We start from the raw sequence: 18,586 nt of genomic DNA, 5'->3' as shown, positions 1-18,586 counted from the left end.
GCTACAAATAGAGCTAGTGAATTAATTAGCATCTATTCGAGTGGATAGCGCATAGCGTTAAATGTTTGAAATTTAATTCTTTTTGACACATATACCTCATTAATCACAGTTAATTTTTGATTACAAACACTCAGTCATAACCTGTAAAATATCAGACTTGTAACATTCAGTAATATACAACATATTAATAAACCTACTTTTCGTCGTACAGGTCCATGCGTCAGGATTGATGAGTAGGTGGGGTATTAGAAACGTAACAAATCAACCAACTTACACCATATCCACCACATCGGGATTTGTGCATTGTGCCGCTTTTAATAAGCAGAGATCACCAATTGCTAATGTCAATGGCACGAGTTGCATTCCAACTCTTGGCTATCTTATCAGCTCCTTCTGCCTCCTACTGATGCTTCATTAGTAGCCCAACAGTACGTTAACTGAGGTCACAAAAGCTATGGGTTACCTCTTTATATCGTGTCGGACCTTCTTTTGTCCTGAGTAGTGCAGCAGTTTGACGTGGCATGGGCTCAACAAGTCGTTGGAAATCCCCTGCAAAAATATTGAACCACGCTACCTCTACAGCCGTCCAGAATTGCCCATGGTTGCTGGTGCAGGATCTTGTGCACTAACTGTCTTATCTATTACGTTCCATAAATGTTCCATGGGATTCATGTCGGGAGATAAGGCTCGCCAAATCATTCCCTCGAAATGTCCAGAATGTTCTTCAAACCAACTGCAAAAAGACTGTGGCCCGGCGACATGGTGCATTGCACACAAATTCCATGGTTGTGTGGGACAGAGGATCCAGTCCAAGTAAACGCAGCTCACACCATTATGGAGCCGCCACCAGCTTGCACAGTACCTTCTTCATTACTTGGGTCCGTGGTTTCGTACGGTCTGCGACACGCTTGAACCCTACCATCAGCTCTTACCAACTGATTTCTAGAATCATCTGACCAGGCCACGGTTTTCAGTCGTCTATGGTCTAACCTAAATGGTCACGGGCCCACGAGAGGCGCTGCATTCTCTTAAGGGAATGTGTGGTCTCCGTTCTTAAGGACATGGCCGAAAGAACGGACTCCACACGTAATCTGCAGCTGTGATATATTATATGTAAACTAAACTGAAGGTGGAGGGCGGAGAAAGGAAATAAAACGCATCATTGATGTCAGCTGCATCGGGACTTCACACAGAATCAGCGGCGACGAGTGAAAATGTGTGTCGGACCGGAATTTGAACCTGCGATCTGCTGCTTACTAGGCAGTTGTGTTAACCCCTGCGCCATTATCTCAGCACGCCTCTCTGCCGACCCACATTCCCATCTAGAGCCCACCTATCCACAGTTCTTGGCCATGTCAGACGTATTCTTGCATCGGAACTGAAGAAAGTGGATCCGTTGCCCATCAAAGCGACACAGTTATATGAATGCATGGTGTCTGTTCTTTCGGACATGTTTCGCCTCGTTGGTCAAACGGATCCACCTTCTTCAGTGCGGATGCACTATTACATGTGGCCTCCAGGGGGAATCTCACAGTAGATAGCATGGAGAATATGGACAGGGACTGCGGACAAGTGAAGCTACGTTGGAATGTGGCTCAGCCGAGAGGCGAGCCGCAATTCCTATAAGCACTTGTCCGTGTGGCGCAGTGGCTGACGCAACTAACTCGTAAGCACGAGATCCCGAATTCGAGTTTCTTCTCCACCACACATTTTCACACATCGCTGCTGATCTCACGTAAAGTCTCGATGCAGCCGATATCAGTAGTCCCTTCCCTTTCCTTTCCTTTTTCCCGCCTCTACTTTCAATGTATATACTGCAGATTATGTCGTGCAGTTAGCAAAGGAATTCGCGTAAGTCGTCTGCTTTCATAGGACATTACGACCACATTTCGCAGTACAATCTTAACGGATACGTTCGTCGTACGTCCCACATTGATTTCTGCGGTTTCTTCACGCAATGTTGCTTGTGTGTTAGTACTGACAAGTCTTTGCAAACGCCACTGTCCTCCGTTGATCAGTGAAGGCCGTCGGCCACTGCGTTTCCGCGGTGAGAGGTAATGCTTCAAATTTGGTGTTCTCGGCACACTCTTGACACTGTGGATCTCAGAATATTGAATCCAGTGACGATTTCCGAAATGGAATGTCCCATGCGTTTAGCTCGTACTACCATTCAACGTTCACAGTCTGTTAACTCCAGTCGTGCAGCCGTAACCACGCCGGAAACATTCTAACATGAATCACAGCGCCGCCAATGTACTGCCGTCTTATAACTTGTGTACGCAATACTGCCGCCACCTGTATATGTGCATTTCGCTATCCCATGACTTTTGTCACCTCAACGTGTTAATATTATGTTCTCTAACAAAATTTACGCTCTTGTCTGACATCCTTACATACGTTTCCGCAAGGGTATTTGCTATTATGTCAACACTGTTTCATAAATATAGAATGGCATATGGTACCAATGCAGGGAGTTTTTATTTGTTACGCTGAAGTAGAGTTTTCTTCTCTTTCTGTAGGCCTCTCCATAGGTTTTGTCATTAAATGAGACCCTATATAAAGTCTCACACTACCCAGAAACAAAAAAATGTCGCGGATACAGACACAGTGGATGAAGCAAACGTCATGCAAGTAAAGTCTTTTGGGTTTGGACTACAAATTGTATTTAAGCTCTCCGGTGGTAACTCGAGATGAACGTATTCTGATACGTACAGTCTTAGTGGCCTCAATACAAATCCGGTACAAGAATGTTCCAGGAATGTTGAAGTGCGTAGCATGTGTTCAGATACCAGACTAACACAAACCAATTACAGAAAGGCCTGAGAGAAATAAAGTCCGTAGCGCAAATATCAAAATGGACCAGCATGAAGGTGAACTTCGTATGCGATAACACTGACTGTAACGGGTGGAACCGGCACTTTTACTGTACTTGCGATTCGCCGAGAGAGATGGTGTCCACTAGACGCTCCGTCTGCGGTGCGGTCTGGACTGCGAGCCGGTGATCTTCTGTATTGAGTTGATCACGGCTAGTCGCAAGAGGGAAACGCTTGAAAAGTCATACGCAAACTAGGCTACCGTTATTAGGTAGGTGATTGGTGTTATAAGTGAAGCAATTTCTTGGGGAAGTTTTTGCTCTCTCCTTGTTCTTTTTCAAAATATTCTGGATCCGTTAGGGTTTGCAAAAGCACTGTCTCAGTACATCTATAAATCCATTACGTACAGTAAGGAAAACATTAGTAATTTTATACTAAAAGTTATGTTCAATATCAGGAAACAACAGCCAGACGTAACTTACACGTACTGACAAAAAGTAAACGAAGAACTCAAAACAGTATTTTGTAGAATGTAATTAAACTGTACACATTGTACAACAAATTGTCCAAGGAAATGAAAGAGGTGAGTACAACCAACTCGTTTAAATGACAGGTAAAACTATCCTATAAATAACACACAACATACACTAAGGAATCACTCAGTTAAAACACTGTAGCGGTTGGCAAAAAATGGAAGGAGTGTTAAAATATAAAGTTTTTGTAATTGCACAATAGACTTTCAGAGTATAATGCATGTTACTAGAAAATCCCCCCCCCCCCCCAATATCTATGACATAAAATCCTAACTTTCGTTTTCCTGGAATAAACAGATTCATTATGGATGGACGCTGACTGTTGAGAAAATAACCAGATGTGTTATTTTAGGTGCATTTATTATGCAACGACGAAGATATGTGGTGATTTGCTTAATGTTGTTGTTGTTGTTGTTGTGGTCTTCAGTCCTGAGACTGGTTTGATGCAGCTCTCCATGCTACTCTATCCTGTGCAAGCTTCTTCATATCCCAGTACCTACTGCAACCTACATCCTTCTGAATCTGCTTAGTGTATTCATCTCTTGGTCTCCCCCTATGATTTTTACCCTCCACGCTGCCCTCCAATACTAAATTGGTGATCCCTTGATGCCTCAGAACATGTCCTACCAACCGATCCCTTCTTCTGGTCAAGTTGTGCCACAAACTTCTCTTCTCCCCAATCCTATTCAATACTTCCTCATTAGTTATGTGATCTACCCATCTAATCTTCAGCATTCTTCTGTAGCACCACATTTTAAAAGCTTCTATTCTCTTCTTGTCCAAACTATTTACCGTCCATGTTTCACTTCCATACATGGCTACACTCCATACAAATACTTTCAGAAATAACTTCCTGACACTTAAATCTATACTCGATGTTAACAAATTTCTCTTCTTCAGAAACGCTTTCCCTGCCATTGCCAGTCTACATTTTATATCCTCTCTACTTCGTCCATCATCAGTTATTTTGCTCCCCAAATAGCAAAACTCCTTTACTACTTTAAGTGTCTCATTTCCTAATCTAATACCCTCAGCGTCACCCGACTTAACTCGACTACATTCCATTATCCTCGTTTTGCTTTTGTTGATGTTCATCTTATATCCTCCCTTCAAGACACCATCCATTCCGTTCAACTGCTCTTCTAAGTCCTTTGCTGTCTCTGACAGAATTACAATGTCATCGGCGAACCTCAAAGTTTTTATTTCTTCTCCATGGATTTTAATACCTACTCCAAATTTTTCTTTTGTTTCCTTTACTGCTTGCTCAATATAGAGATTGAATAACATCGGGGAGAGGCTACAACCCTGTCTTACTCCCTTCCCAACCACTGCTTCCCTTTCATGTCCCTCAACTCTTATAACTGCCATCTGGTTTCTGTACAAGTTGTAAATAGCCTTTCGCTCCCTGTATTTTACCCCTGCCACTTTTAGAATTTGAAAGAGAGTATTCCAGTCAACATTGTCAAAAGCTTTCTCTAAGTCTACAAATGCTAGAAACGTAGGTTTGCCTTTTCTTAATCTTTCTTCTAAGATAAGTCGTAAGGTCAGTATTGCCTCACGTGTTCCAATATTTCTACGGAATCCAAACTGATCTTCCCCGAGGTCGGCTTCTACTAGTTTTTCCATTCGTCTGTAAAGAATTCGTGTTAGTACTTTGCAGCTGTGGCTTATTAAACTGATTGTTCGGTAATTTTCACATCTGTCAACACCTGCTTTCTTTGGGATTGGAATTATTATATTCTTCTTGAAGTCTGAGGGTATTTCGCCTGTTTCATACATCTTGCTCACCAGATGGTAGAGTTTTGTCAGGACTGGCTCTCCCAAGGCCGTCAGTAGTTCCAATGGAATGTTGTCTACTCCGGTGGCCTTGTTTCGACTCAGGTCCTTCAGTGCTCTGTCAAACTCTTCACGCAGTATCGTATCTCCCATTTCATCTTCACCTACATCCTCTTCCATTTCCATAATATTGTCCTCAAGTGCATCGCCCTTGTATAGACTCTCTATATACTCCTTCCACCTTTCTGCTTTCCCTTCTTTGCTTAGAACTGGGTTTCCATCTGAGGTCTTGATGTTCATACATGTGGTTCGCTTATCTCTAAAGGTCTCTTTAATTTTCCTGTAGGCAGTATCTATCTTACCCCTAGTGAGATAAGCCTCTACATCCTTACATTTGTCCTCTAGCCATCCCTGCTTAGCCATTTTGCACTTCCTGTCGATCTCATTTTTGAGGCGTTTGTATTCCTTTTTGCCTGCTTCATTTACTGCATTTTTATATTTTCTCCTTTCATCAATTAAATTCAATATTTCTTCTGTTACCCAAGGATTTCTACTAACCCTCATCTTTTTACCTACTTGATCGTCTGCTGCCTTCACTACTTCATCCCTCAGAGCTACCCATTCTTCTTCTACTGTATTTCTTTCCCCCATTCCTTTCAATTGCTCCCTTATGCTCTCCCTGAAACTCTGTACAACCTCTGGTTCTTTCAGTTTATCCAGGTCCCATCTCCTTAATTTCCCACCTTTTTGCAGTTTCTTCAGTTTTAATCTACAGGTCATAACCAATAGATTGTGGTCAGATTCCACATCTGCCCCTGGAAATGTCTTACAATTTAAAACCTGGTTCCTAAATCTCTGTCTTACCATTATATAATCTATCTGATACCTTTTAGTATCTCCAGGGTTCTTCCATGTATACAACCTTCTATCATGATTCTTAAACCAAGTGTTAGCTATGATTAAATTGTGCTCTGTGCAAAATTCTATCAGGCGGCTTCCTCTTTCATTTCTTAGCCCCAATCCATATTCACCTACTACGTTTCCTTCTCTCCCTTTTCCTACTGACGAATTCCAGTCACCCATGACTATTAAATTTTCGTCTCCCTTCACTATCTGAATAATTTCTTTTATTTCATCATACATTTCTTCAATTTCTTCGTCATCTGCAGAGCTAGTTGGCATATAAACTTGTACTACTGTAGTAGGTGTGGGCTTCGTATCTATCTTGGCCACAATAAAGCGTTCACTATGCTGTTTGTAGTAGCTTACCCGCACTCCTATTTTCCTATTCATTATTAAACCTACTCCTGCATTACCCCTATTTGACTTTGTGTTTATAACCCTGTAGTCACCTGACCAAAAGTCTTGTTCCTCCTGCCACCGAACTTCACTAATTCCCACAATATCTAACTTTAACCTATCCATTTCCCTTTTTAAATTTTCTAACCTACCTGCCCGATTAAGGGATCTGACATTCCACGCTCCGATCCGTAGAACGCCAGTTTTCTTTCTCCTGATAACGACATCCTCTTGAATAGTCCCCGCCCGGAGATCCGAATGGGGGACTATTTTACCTCCGGAATATTTTACCCAAGAGGACGCCATCATCATTTAATCATACAGTAAAGCTGCATGCCCTCGGGAAAAATTACGGCCGTAGTTTCCCCTTGCTTTCAGCCGTTCGCAGTACCAGCACAGCAAGGCCGTTTTGGTTATTGTTACAAGGCCAGATCAGTCAATCATCCAGACTGTTGCCCTTGCAACTACTGAAAAGGCTGCTGCCCCTCTTCAGGAACCACACGTTTGTCTGGCCTCTCAACAGATACCCCTCCGTTGTGGTTGTACCTACGGTACGGCTATCTGTATCGCTGAGGCACGCAAGCCTCCCCACCAACGGCAAGGTCCATGGTTCATGGGGGGGATTTGCTTAATATTAATATTATTCAGTCGTGTAAGCACAGTATAATCAAGATTATGGTGCTGCCTATGCTTCCCAGACACACAGACGTTAATGCACGATGAGGAGACAGGACTATCGCCATTGTCCTGATTCAGCTGAAAGGATGCGCGTGTGGTATAGAATGTGTGCGACGTGTGTATGTGAGTAGTGCACCTTGATGACATGTGAATAAATAGTGTAAATTCAGTTTTGAAAATAGCTAGACCTGCAAATAATGAGATGTCTTCACGTTTATTAACTTTCACGTATGTGGCAGCATTGAGCTGGCTGGCATATCTAAGTTATTGCAAAAGAGTATGTTTATGAATAAATTTCCGTATCTGTAGAGAAGAAAAAATCTAATTAAGCCTTCAGATACAAAATCAAGAAACTGACCACACATTGTAAGCACTACAGGCCTTCAAGCGTTGAAGAAAATCGTTGTTCATACCTTACCAGAAACTATTCCTCCCACAGTGGATGTCGAATGAATGTTTATAACACAACAGCTCTTCAAGCCACCACTCTTGGCGGTAAAAGCGAGTGGCTGTTTTGCGCGTAGCGTACAGTTACACCAAAAGGCGGTGCAAAAGCAAAAATATTAATCGTGCAGTGAGTAACCACTTGATCCTCTTTGGCATCCATTGAACGCGTGCTAAATCGAAGAATTTCTGTTGATCGAAATTTGAAGATCAGGCAGTTACAATGTACTGTCTATTCTTCCTTCCTTTTTCTACTATTGTGGTTATTCATGGAAACGGCACACCAGATGGTTAAAACATTATATCGCACGGTATCTTTCATTTTATCACCAAAAAACAAGTCGAGAGGGAATATTCTTCGCATCAGTATATAATAATATTTATCCGTGCCACGAAGTTCGCAGTCGAGTTCATTTTCTACAAGTAGGATTTGTGAGGAAAATGGGGAAAGGTTTGATTACGCCGCCCCGCTTACAGCAGAACCGTTCCGTACACGTCATGTAACGTCGAAACTATAATAAATAAATAAATAAACAAGTAAGGAGGTATACAAAACGATGTAGAAGCGCGGTAGAATATATGTATGCGTATGACTACATACGTATACGTAACGTCCCTGCGGTCTGCCATAATATCCACTCAATAAAACAGAAGATAGAGAACACCATGCTGAACGGTGTGATCCACAGAAGGACCGGCCACTATTCCCTATTCCATATACCAACAGCAGGTCACATTTCTCACCCTTAGTGCTACCCATAACCCATAGCGGGTTTTCCTGGATAAGGCCATTTCAGATGTCACAATGGTAACAGGGCACCTTTGGCTGCGTCCATTGGCCAAACAAAAAAAAGAATAATGGAAGAGAAATTCTAGTTTGTAAATTACCTGTACTTTCTACAAGCGTCGTTCCCATACACATCGAAAAGACATCCCGAATATGGTGACCAGCCCTATTCTACTCTTTTGTGCTACATTTGTAGTGCTTCTACATGTGATAACTGTAATCCGTTAACAACTAAACATATAGCTCTGCCTCGGAGGAAGTCCTGAATCGAGTCAAAAAGCTCGTCGGATTTTGTGCACTACGAGTACACGACTGTCCGGAACTGTACCAGAGTTCCTACAGTGATACGACGCGATGTTTCACTTTCTAGTTACCGACAGTACACTGGAGCATACAATTAGACTGTCTTGTGTCATGGCCATCAGCAGAAGGTGGTGAGACGACGTTGTAACATATGTCAAAAGTGTTCAACCAGAGACCAGCCCGGGACAAGTGGCGAGTTGGCAAGTGCTATAAGTATGGAAGTTGCCCTGCAAGTGCTAACAAGTTATGATCCTCAACTATCGCACAGTGGGCAGTACGCTACACTTTTGCGTATATTACCTCTAAGAATGAGACGTTCTCGTGCATATCCTGACCGAACGACTATCGCCTCTGACGATTTGCGTCATTAGTACCTGAGTCTCCGTTCTTATCTGTAGGTGAGGGTTATTCATTATGGTGATTTGGTTGCAAAATTTGCTCTCAGAAATAAGGCGGTGATATATGCGATTGAAACAAAAACTACAGGAATTCCGTCGTGGGAAAGACAGAAACATGCATATGTACTGTGGAAAAATACAAGTTCAAATGGTTCAAATGGCTCTGACACTATGGGACTCAACTGCTGTGGTCGTCAGTCCCCTAGAACTTAGAACTACTTAAACCTAACTAACCTAAGGACATCACACACACCCATGCCCGAGGCAGGATTCGAACCTGCGACTGCAGCAGCAGCGCGGCTCCGGACTGGAGCGCCTAGAACCGCACGGCCACCGCGGCCGGCGCAAAATACAAGTAATGGAGTGATTTAAAAAATAGATAAATCTATGGACTTGATTTTTTATGCCTTACGATGATGTTAACGAGTGTAAAGAAGGTGAATCCGACAGTTACTAGCCTCCTTGCTTGAAACACGTGAAGAGAGAGACTAATACTTTCTTTGATCTTTACTCTCGTAATTACTTTTTTTAAGACAATACTGCTCCTGAATTTAATTGATGACAGGTTCGATTAAACTACGACTCCTCCATTCAGTTCCTCAGTCCAGTTTATTCTAACTAACGATTACCTGTTTAATTCTAAATGACTTTTTACTTCGGGAAACCTAGCCCTTCTGGAGATTATCAGTGCCGTAACTCGTGTTGTTGTCGAAAGATTCTCTTGCACCAGAAATGTTTCCTCCTTAGCCCCATGACACTCTAAACGATCTCCATCAACTATCCATACTATTATTATAAATATGAAAGTAACTCTCTCTATTACGCTTACACAACTAAACCACTGAACAGATTTTAATAAGATTTGGTATGGAATGAGCTTGAACGCTGAGAGGGAACGTAGGCTACTATATAAAGTGTGTAGTACAACTTATTTATTGATATGAGGGATATAACCCGAATTATGACACAATAATTACTCTTTGATAAAGCTGTTTACTATTTCACTTTTGAACTTAATGATATTTTTTACTGGTTTTAGTGTTTATATGTTCATGGTGTGGGTTCCTGTTGTCATGTCCTAGTTCATGAACCACGAGCAACGTATGAGTGTCCAAGTAAGTGGTCCTGACAGTCGGGATACCAGTTACTTTGGAATAAGGCTGGGCATCTCGGACATATTCTGAGTCGTGGTCACCTTTGTACTCAGACGGCAAAGACTACCAAATCCACCGGTTAGTCCCTCAACCGTTAGGGGTAAAACTCAATGAGACCCGGGGCAAGTAAGGCTAGCAACCTGTTTCCCTGGTACTTTAAATATGATGATGGTAACAATCAGAGCAAAATGCCACGGACTTTTGGAGGTGACGGAGTCCCACCTCTAATTAACAAACCAGGGACTCCTAAGATACGACTCGGCAAACGAATGGTAACGAGATGAGGAGCTATTAAAATCAATGGGGGCTACTCTGGGAAGAAGGCAGAGCTGGCAGGGGCTACAAGTAGGATGGGGTTGGACTTTTTAGCTGTTAGTGACATTCGGGTAAGAGGTGAGAAACAAGAGGAAGTGGGAGAATACAAGGTCTACCTGACAGGAGTCAAAGCAGGAATAGCATAATGGGGTGTAGGGCTTTACATCAGGAAAGAAATGGAACCCAGCGTAGTTGCAATAAGGTATGTAAACGAACGACTGATGTGGATAGATTTGACAGTGTGTAGCAAGAAAATTAAGATTGTGTCAGTATATTCGTATTGTGAAGGGACAGATCAAGATAAGATGGATAGTTTTTATGACGCACTCAGTGATGTAGTTGTTAAAGTAAAGGACAAGGACAGTGTTCTGCTCATGGGTGTTTTTAATGCCAGGATTGGAAATCGAACAGAACAGTATGGAAAGGTTATAGGTAAATTTGGAGAGGATATCGAGGCAAACAGGAACGGGAAACAACTCTTGGATTTCTGTGCCAGTATGGGCCTAGTAATCACAAACTCCTTTTTTAAACATAAGAACATTCACCGGTATACTTGGGAAGGCAGGGGAACCAGATCTGTCAGTGACTATATAATAACAGATCAGGAATTCAGGAAGGCTGTGAGGGACACACGTGTATTCAGGGGATTCTTTGATGACACTGATCACTATTTAATCTGCAGTGAAATTGGTAATGTGAGGCCGAAGGTGCAGGAGGTCAGGTCCATATGTAGGAGGATAAGAGTGGAGAAACTTCAGGATGAGGAAATCAGTCACAAGTGCATAACAGTGATCTCAAAAAGGCACCAGTTAGTTGAATGTAGTCAATTACAGTCATTGCAAAAGGAATGGACAAGGTACAGGGACACAGTACTAGAAGTGTCTTAAGAATGTCTCGGAACAGTAGTGTGTAAAGATAGGATGAAGCAAACAGCTTGGTGGAATGGCACAGTCAAGTCAGCCTGTAAAAGGAAAAAGAAGGGGTATCAAAAATGGCTACATACTAGAACTCAGGTAGACAGAGAAAGTTATGTTGAAGAAAGAAACAAAGCCAAACGGATAATTGCAGCATCCAAGAAGAAATCTTGGGAAGACTTTGGAAACAGGTTGGAGACTTTGGATAAAGCTGCTGGAAAACCATTCTAGAGTGTAATTAGCAGTCTTCGAAAGGAAGGCAAGAAGTAAATGACAAGTATTTTGGACAGGTCAGGAAAACTGATGGTGAATCCTGTTGATGCCTTGGGCAGATGGAGGGAATATTTTGAAGAGTTGCTCAATGTAGGTGAAAATACGATCAGTAATCTTTCAGATTTCGATGTACAATGGGATAGGAATGACGATGGAAATAGGATCACATTTGAGGAAGTGGAGAAAATAGTCAATAGAATGCAGTGCAATAAAGAGGCTGGGGTGGATTAAATTAAGTCGGAACTCATCAAATACAGTGAAATGTCAGGTCTTAAATGGTTACACAGGATAATTGAAATGGCGTGGGAGTCGGGACAGGTTCCATCAGACTGGATGAAGGCAGTAATCACACCAATCTTTAAACATGGAAACAGAAAAGATTGTAACAACTACAGAGGTATCTATTTAATCAGCCTTGTGGGTAAAATCTTCTCAGGTATTGTTGAAAGGAAAGTGCGAGTATTAGTTGAGGACAAATTGGATGAAAATCAGTGTGGGTTTAGGCCTCTTAAAGGTTGTCGGGACCAGATCTTTAGCTTACGGCAAATAATGGAGGAGTGTTACGAGTGGAACAGGGAATTGTATCTATACTTTATAGGTCTAGAAAAGGCATATCACCGGGTTCCTAGGAGGAAGTTATTGTCTGTTCTACGAGATTACGGAATAGGAGGCAAACTTTTGCAAGCAATTAAAGGTCTTTACATAGATAGTCAGGCAGCAGTTAGAGTTGACGATAAACTGAGTTCATGGTTCAGAGTAGTTTCAGGAGTAAGACAAGGCTGCAACCTGTCTCCACTGTTGTTTATATTATTTATGCATCATATGTTGAAAGCAATAGACTGGCTGGGTCAGATTAACATATGTGAACACAAAATAAGCAGTCTCGCGTATGCGGATGACTTAGTTGTGATGGCAGATTCGATCGAAAGTTTTTAAAGCAATATTTCAGAGCTAGATCATAAATGTAAGGACTATGGTATGAAGATTAGCATCTCCAAAACGAAAGTAATGTCAGTGGGAAAGAGATACAAACTAATTGAGTGCCAAATAGGAGGAACAAAGTTAGAACAGGTGGACGGTTTCAAGTACTTAGGATGCATATTCTCACAGGATGGCAACATAGTGAAAGAACTGGAAGCGAGGTGTAGCAAACCTAATGCAGTGAGCGCTCAGTTACGATCTACTCTCTTCTGCAAGAAGGAAGTCAGTACCAAGACTAAGTTATCTGAGCTCCGTTCAATCTTTCGACCAACTTTGTTGTATGGTAGCGAAAGCTGGGTGGATTCAGGTTACCTTATCAATAAGGTTGAGGTTACCGATATGAATGTAGCTAGGATGATTGCAGGTACTTGTAGATGGGAACAATGGCAGGAGGGTGTCCACAATAGGGAATCAAAGAAAAACTGGGAATGAACTCTATAGATGTTGTCAGGGCGAACAGGCTTAGATGGTGGGGTCATGTTACACGCATCGGAGAAACAAGGTTACCCAAGACACTCATGGGTTCAGCAGCAGAGGGTAGGAGGAGTTAGGGTAGACCAAGGAGAAGGTACCTGGATTCGGTTAAGAATGATTTTGAAGTAATAGGATTAACATCAGAAGAGGCACCAATGTTAGCACTGAATAGGGGATCATGGAGGAATTTTATAAGGGGACTATGCTCCAGACTGAACGCTGAACGGCATAATCAGTCTTAAATGATGATGATGATGATATGTTCTACAGAATAGAATTCAACCTAATGAAAAGAATGCTTACACAAACCTCTACGTGCTTAATCCATACTTCTATACTAATAGCAGTCACAAAATTGTCACATTTTAGGCGCTGTGCGTTATGTACCTATTATAACTTCTTTGTTGTGTCCAAATTTGCATGAATACCTCGTAATCACGCAGTTAGCGTTGCTTTTTCGCCATCATCGGTTCCCGTGTTCAGTTCCAAATGTTCAAATGTGTGTTAATTCCTAAAGGAACCAAAGTGCTGAGGTCATCGGTCCCTAGACTTACACACTACTTAAACTAACTTAAACTAAGAACAACACACACACACACACACCCATGCCCGAGGCAGGACTCGCACCTCCGGCGGGAGGGACCCCGCAATCCCTGACATAGCGCCTCGAACCGCAAGGCCACTTCGCGAGGCTGCTCAGTTCCCGCCCTGGTCAGTAATTTCCTGCTCGCGTTTGGATATGTGCGTTGTCACCATTCTATCATCATCGACGTGCAAGTCACCGAAATGGCTTCAAATATGTAGACTTGCACCAAGATCCCGAATATCCCAACCGGGGTCTCCCGACCAATAAACGGACAAGCACATTTCATTTAATTTTACTGATACGCGAGTGCAGCCGTGGGTTAACAGTTAGAATACAGTGCTTCCATACTAATAGTATAAATGCGAAAGTCACTCTGTCTGTTACGTTTTCACGACTAAACCGTTCGACTGTTATCCCTGAAATTTGGCATCAGATAGTTTGAACCTTGATGAAGAAGATACGCACTTTTGAAAAGTGTGTAGAACAGGATATTTATTGATTTGAAGATTAATACGCAAATTAAGGAAACCTTCTTACTCTTTGGAAAAGCTATTTACTCTTTCACTTTTGAATTTTATCACATTCGTCAAAATACTTGTCTGGGTTGATATGTTGTACGTATTACGATACAACGTAGTCAGTACAATGCTTATTCAGTTTTCAACGTGTTTAGTTCATACATCCATACTAATACCAGTATTATTAACTGCGAAAGAATCGCACTCTGTTACGTTTTCACGACTCTACCGTTGAAAAGATTCCGATGATATTTGGTATGGAGATAGCTTGAAACCTGACGAAAACCATAGGCTACTTTACAAATCTTTTTTCCTTTTTAATATTGTTAACATATTTAAATATGGTATACGTGAGTGGCATACAGACGACGCTGGAGCGATGGTCGGTGACTCTTTGTGTCTATAGATTATTCTGTGACTGTGCATATCCAATATTATTGTGCGCGTGGTTTATGTTATTGAGTTCCTACACCACATGGTGTAGTTGGAGAGTTTTGGTGGACATACAACTGTAAAATCGGACATCAGGCCGGAGAACCATATTTAAAACTATTACTTCAAGTCTCGAAAACGTAATTCTGATTTAGCGCATAATTCTAAGAGAGCTCAAGTTTCGAGTGTTACTCGAATCCAACAAACCTCAGGACAATCTCATGTCCGCCGGAACTTGTTTGCAGGACGTTAAGCGGCCTTAAGAGCTACATGCACATTAGAACAGTAACAATCCCGTTGCATTTTAGACGCTGAGCGCACACACCTGTTACAACTACGAAGACGCTTGAAGATTAACAACGACGGCGTCATTTGAAGGCTGTACGACAAACATAGAGCCGTACCTTTACATGTGGAACATGGGAGGCTTTTGGTAAGGCTGTATTTGATTCTGATGTATTAAGTCACTATGTTAATCGCAAATTAGTCGTCATTCGACATACAGCAAAATAATATAAGCACATTCATTACGTACTTAAATACCGACACTCCGTACATTTTTATACATACATCTCCACACCTCTATATACACAGAGCTCTCGTAAAATCATTAGCTTACTTACCATCACTCATCATAATAAAACTAATGACATGCGAGTGAGCGCAGCGGATAACAACTAGTCTTTTATAAATGACGTTTTAGACTATCTGCGGTTCTTTTATAACATTTTTGTCACAAGTAAGAGCGTGATCTTTTTTTTTTTTTTTAAATTTCTCTATTTCATAACATAATAATTATACAAAAATGACCCACCACCTTAGTGATTAGTGTGTCCTATATTTCTAACTTTACAATAGCAGCTTCTACATTTACTTGACTACAGACAGTACTATGATTATTACTAGGCAGACTAATTCTTATTTAACTAGTGTTAGCATACTTTCTGGTTACTACGAAAGGTTAGTATTAACAGCCTGCAGCGTTACTGTTGTGCCAGTGTTAATATATAAACCTACTTAGATGCCTTGCTCATAGAGCTAATCCCTATGAGCATGCCCCTGGCACAGGGCAGGCAAGGGGTAATTTATCGCTGCAGGTTCCTAACTTACTATCCTATTCTAATTAACTAAATCTACTTCCTATTCTACGTCATAATCGGTGCGTTGTCTAGTTCGAGTTCACCCCAGTCCCACTGGTCCTGGACGTGGCGGATTCCAACTATAAAGTCGACCTATCCACGAACAGGTGGTACGGGATTGGGGCAGTGGTCACAATCGGTGATTTCTATTTATCTAGGCATGAAGGTCTCTCAAAAAAGTTTTCAATACTTTTTGTGATACCTCGTTCGCTAGCGTATTCAGTCTCTGAAAGGTCTCCTCTTGTCTTAGAAGGTCATAGGTGTTCGTACTTGCTAGTTGTCGTCTCAATGTCCCGGCTACATCATCGAAAAGGGGGCACTCGTAAACCACGTGGTCAGGAGTACCCTCCGGTGCGCCACAGTCGCACGAGTGTGTCGCCCTTTTCCCAAACCGATATAAATAAGTCGGATAGGGGCCATGACCGGTGAGAAAATGGAACAATCCCCGAGTTGGCTTGAAGTATTTCATTTTCTATCTTTCCTTAACATCTGGTAGGAACTGAAAGGTTCTTCTACCAGTTTCATCTGCCTCCCATATCTCCTGCCATAGATCTACCCCCTTTCCCCGTATCTCCCCTTTTTCCATGACTGGTGCCCCCATAATTTCCTCTACCTTGGTGATAATGTCCTTTTTGGCCCAGTACCGTGGAGCCTGTTCCCTAATCTTTATATCTAGGGGACAGAGCCCCATTATGATTAACAGGGATCCTCCTGGGGATGTTCTGTATGCTCCCACGGACCTTAGTACCATGTTCCTTTGTACTCTTCTCACCGTCACTGCAGGCACCACCCTCGTGAGCCTGTGAGCCCAGACTCCCGAGCCATAACCCACTACTGACATCAGTATACTGTTATGATAGAGCTTGATTAAATGAGGCGGGAGGTGGAATCTCTTATGTCCAATGGAAATCAGGTTATTTAGTAGTTGTAGTGCTTTCTGGGTTACGGTTTCTACGTGCTTTGCAAAGTTCCACCTTTCATCGATGATGATTCCCAAGTAGCGCGTTTCTTGTCTCCGAAGAACGGGCGTACCGTCAATTCTTACAGTCTGGTTTCTCATTAACTGTCCTTTGAGTAATAAGTAAGTCGACTTGGTTGGTGAGACAGTCATTTTGGTGTTGCGGCACCATAGTTGTAGTTTGCCTGTTGCTCGTTCTATTTTTGGTTCTATGTCCTCGCGACTTCGGCCGCCGACCAGCAGGAGGAGGTCGTCAGCGTAAGCTATTACCTCTAGCACCTCTTCGCTCTGTTGCAGACTATCCAGAAGAGGCTCCATGTGGATGTCCCAAAAAAGGTGACCCAACACAGAGCCCTGGGGGCAAACCTTGGTGATAGTTTTCCGGACTTTCCCGCTAGGGGATGATAGCCATATCTCCCGATTTTCACAATAGCTCCTCAAACATCCATATAGGAGCCCTGGGCACTCCTTCTCCCGGAGACAGGAGAAGAGCGAAGGCCACCACAGGTTGTCGAAGGCGCCACTGATATCCACCATGATGCCAACAACATACACGGGGCTGCGCCGCAGACCTCGGCCGCCAGGGCGATTGCATCAGATGCCGATCGCCCCGGCCTAAAACCGAATTGCCTGCCGCTCATCCCCTGCAGCATGCGGTGAGCGGTCAGTCTGTCCGCTAATAACTTTTCGAGGAGTTTGCCAAAACCGTCCAGCAGGCAGATGGGCCTGTAGGATTTGGCCTCAGCAGGGTCCTTCTCGGGGCCTTTCTTAATAATTACCACATTTGCGGTTTTCCATATTTTTGGAAATTTGCCTTGCCTGAGGCATTCGTTAAAGAGATGTGTAAGTGGCGCAACTAGCTGTGGGACTAAGAACTGCACCACCTCCGCCACAATGCCGTCTGGCCCGGGGGCTTTTCCTTTCTTTAAGGACTTGATGAGAGCAGCAACTTCCTCCTCAGAGAAGGGGAGGACCGCTTCGTCATTTACATACCTATGAAGGTCTTCATTTCGTAATTGACGCTGAAGAGCGTGATCTTTGCTTTATGAAAGATTTTTCGGATAACTTTGACAGTGTAATACGGTGTTAGTCACTTTAAAGAGACTGTGGTCGTCGGCCCACCTGGCGGTTGAACGGGTGCGTCGCTACGTCACCCCCTCCCTACGGCGAGAAGTGCTCAGTCGTGTCTCGTGTTCGATTTGACACCGCGTTGCTGGTACCAGGAGACGAGCAGCGACCGAGGGGAAACACTGCATGAGCCGCAGACAACGCTGCGCTATACAGCACTATACAGAAGAAATATCTTTGGAGGGACTATTCTAATACACGGCATAGGTGAATAAAGCGTAGCCTAAAACGTGCCCATGAGCATTCTGGAGATTCTGAACGTCATTACATCGCCAGTTCAAACAGATATCGTTCAAAAGTACCACGGATTCTGTACATGGATTTCGTTTGTATCGTCGACATTTACACTCGTTATCTGGAATGGAATTGGCTTAAAGCATGGAAGAGATAATTACAAGGGGATTTCTCTTGTTTGAAACACGTGTCACAGCCCAAATGTAGGTTACTTTTTTCCATTTTGTTATGAGAAAATAATGAATAATCACCCCTATTATTACGCTTTGTACTACGATTGATTGGATTTCTGAGAATCACTTTTGAATAAATTATTCTGCGGCAACATTTCGAAATGGTTTCCTAGCGTGTCCAGGTGTATGTGTAAGAAAAAAACTACCGAATTTGGAGCAGTGTCACGTAGCATTTTTCTGATTTATCATAGACAGAATTCTTTCCTTTTTCCTTTC

At 42.6% G+C, this 18,586-nt stretch overlaps 1 protein-coding gene across 1 annotated transcript in view; it reads left to right on the top strand.

The window, feature by feature from the left end:
* Nucleotides 1–18,586, top strand: part of LOC126470960 (Down syndrome cell adhesion molecule-like protein Dscam2) — a 971,805-nt gene that overhangs the window by 345,707 nt on the left and 607,512 nt on the right. The window lies entirely within an intron of this gene.

Source organism: Schistocerca serialis, chromosome 3 (assembly GCF_023864345.2).
Source record: "Schistocerca serialis cubense isolate TAMUIC-IGC-003099 chromosome 3, iqSchSeri2.2, whole genome shotgun sequence".
NCBI lineage: Eukaryota > Metazoa > Arthropoda > Insecta > Orthoptera > Acrididae > Schistocerca > Schistocerca serialis.
This window is presented reverse-complemented; position numbering and strand designations above follow the sequence as displayed.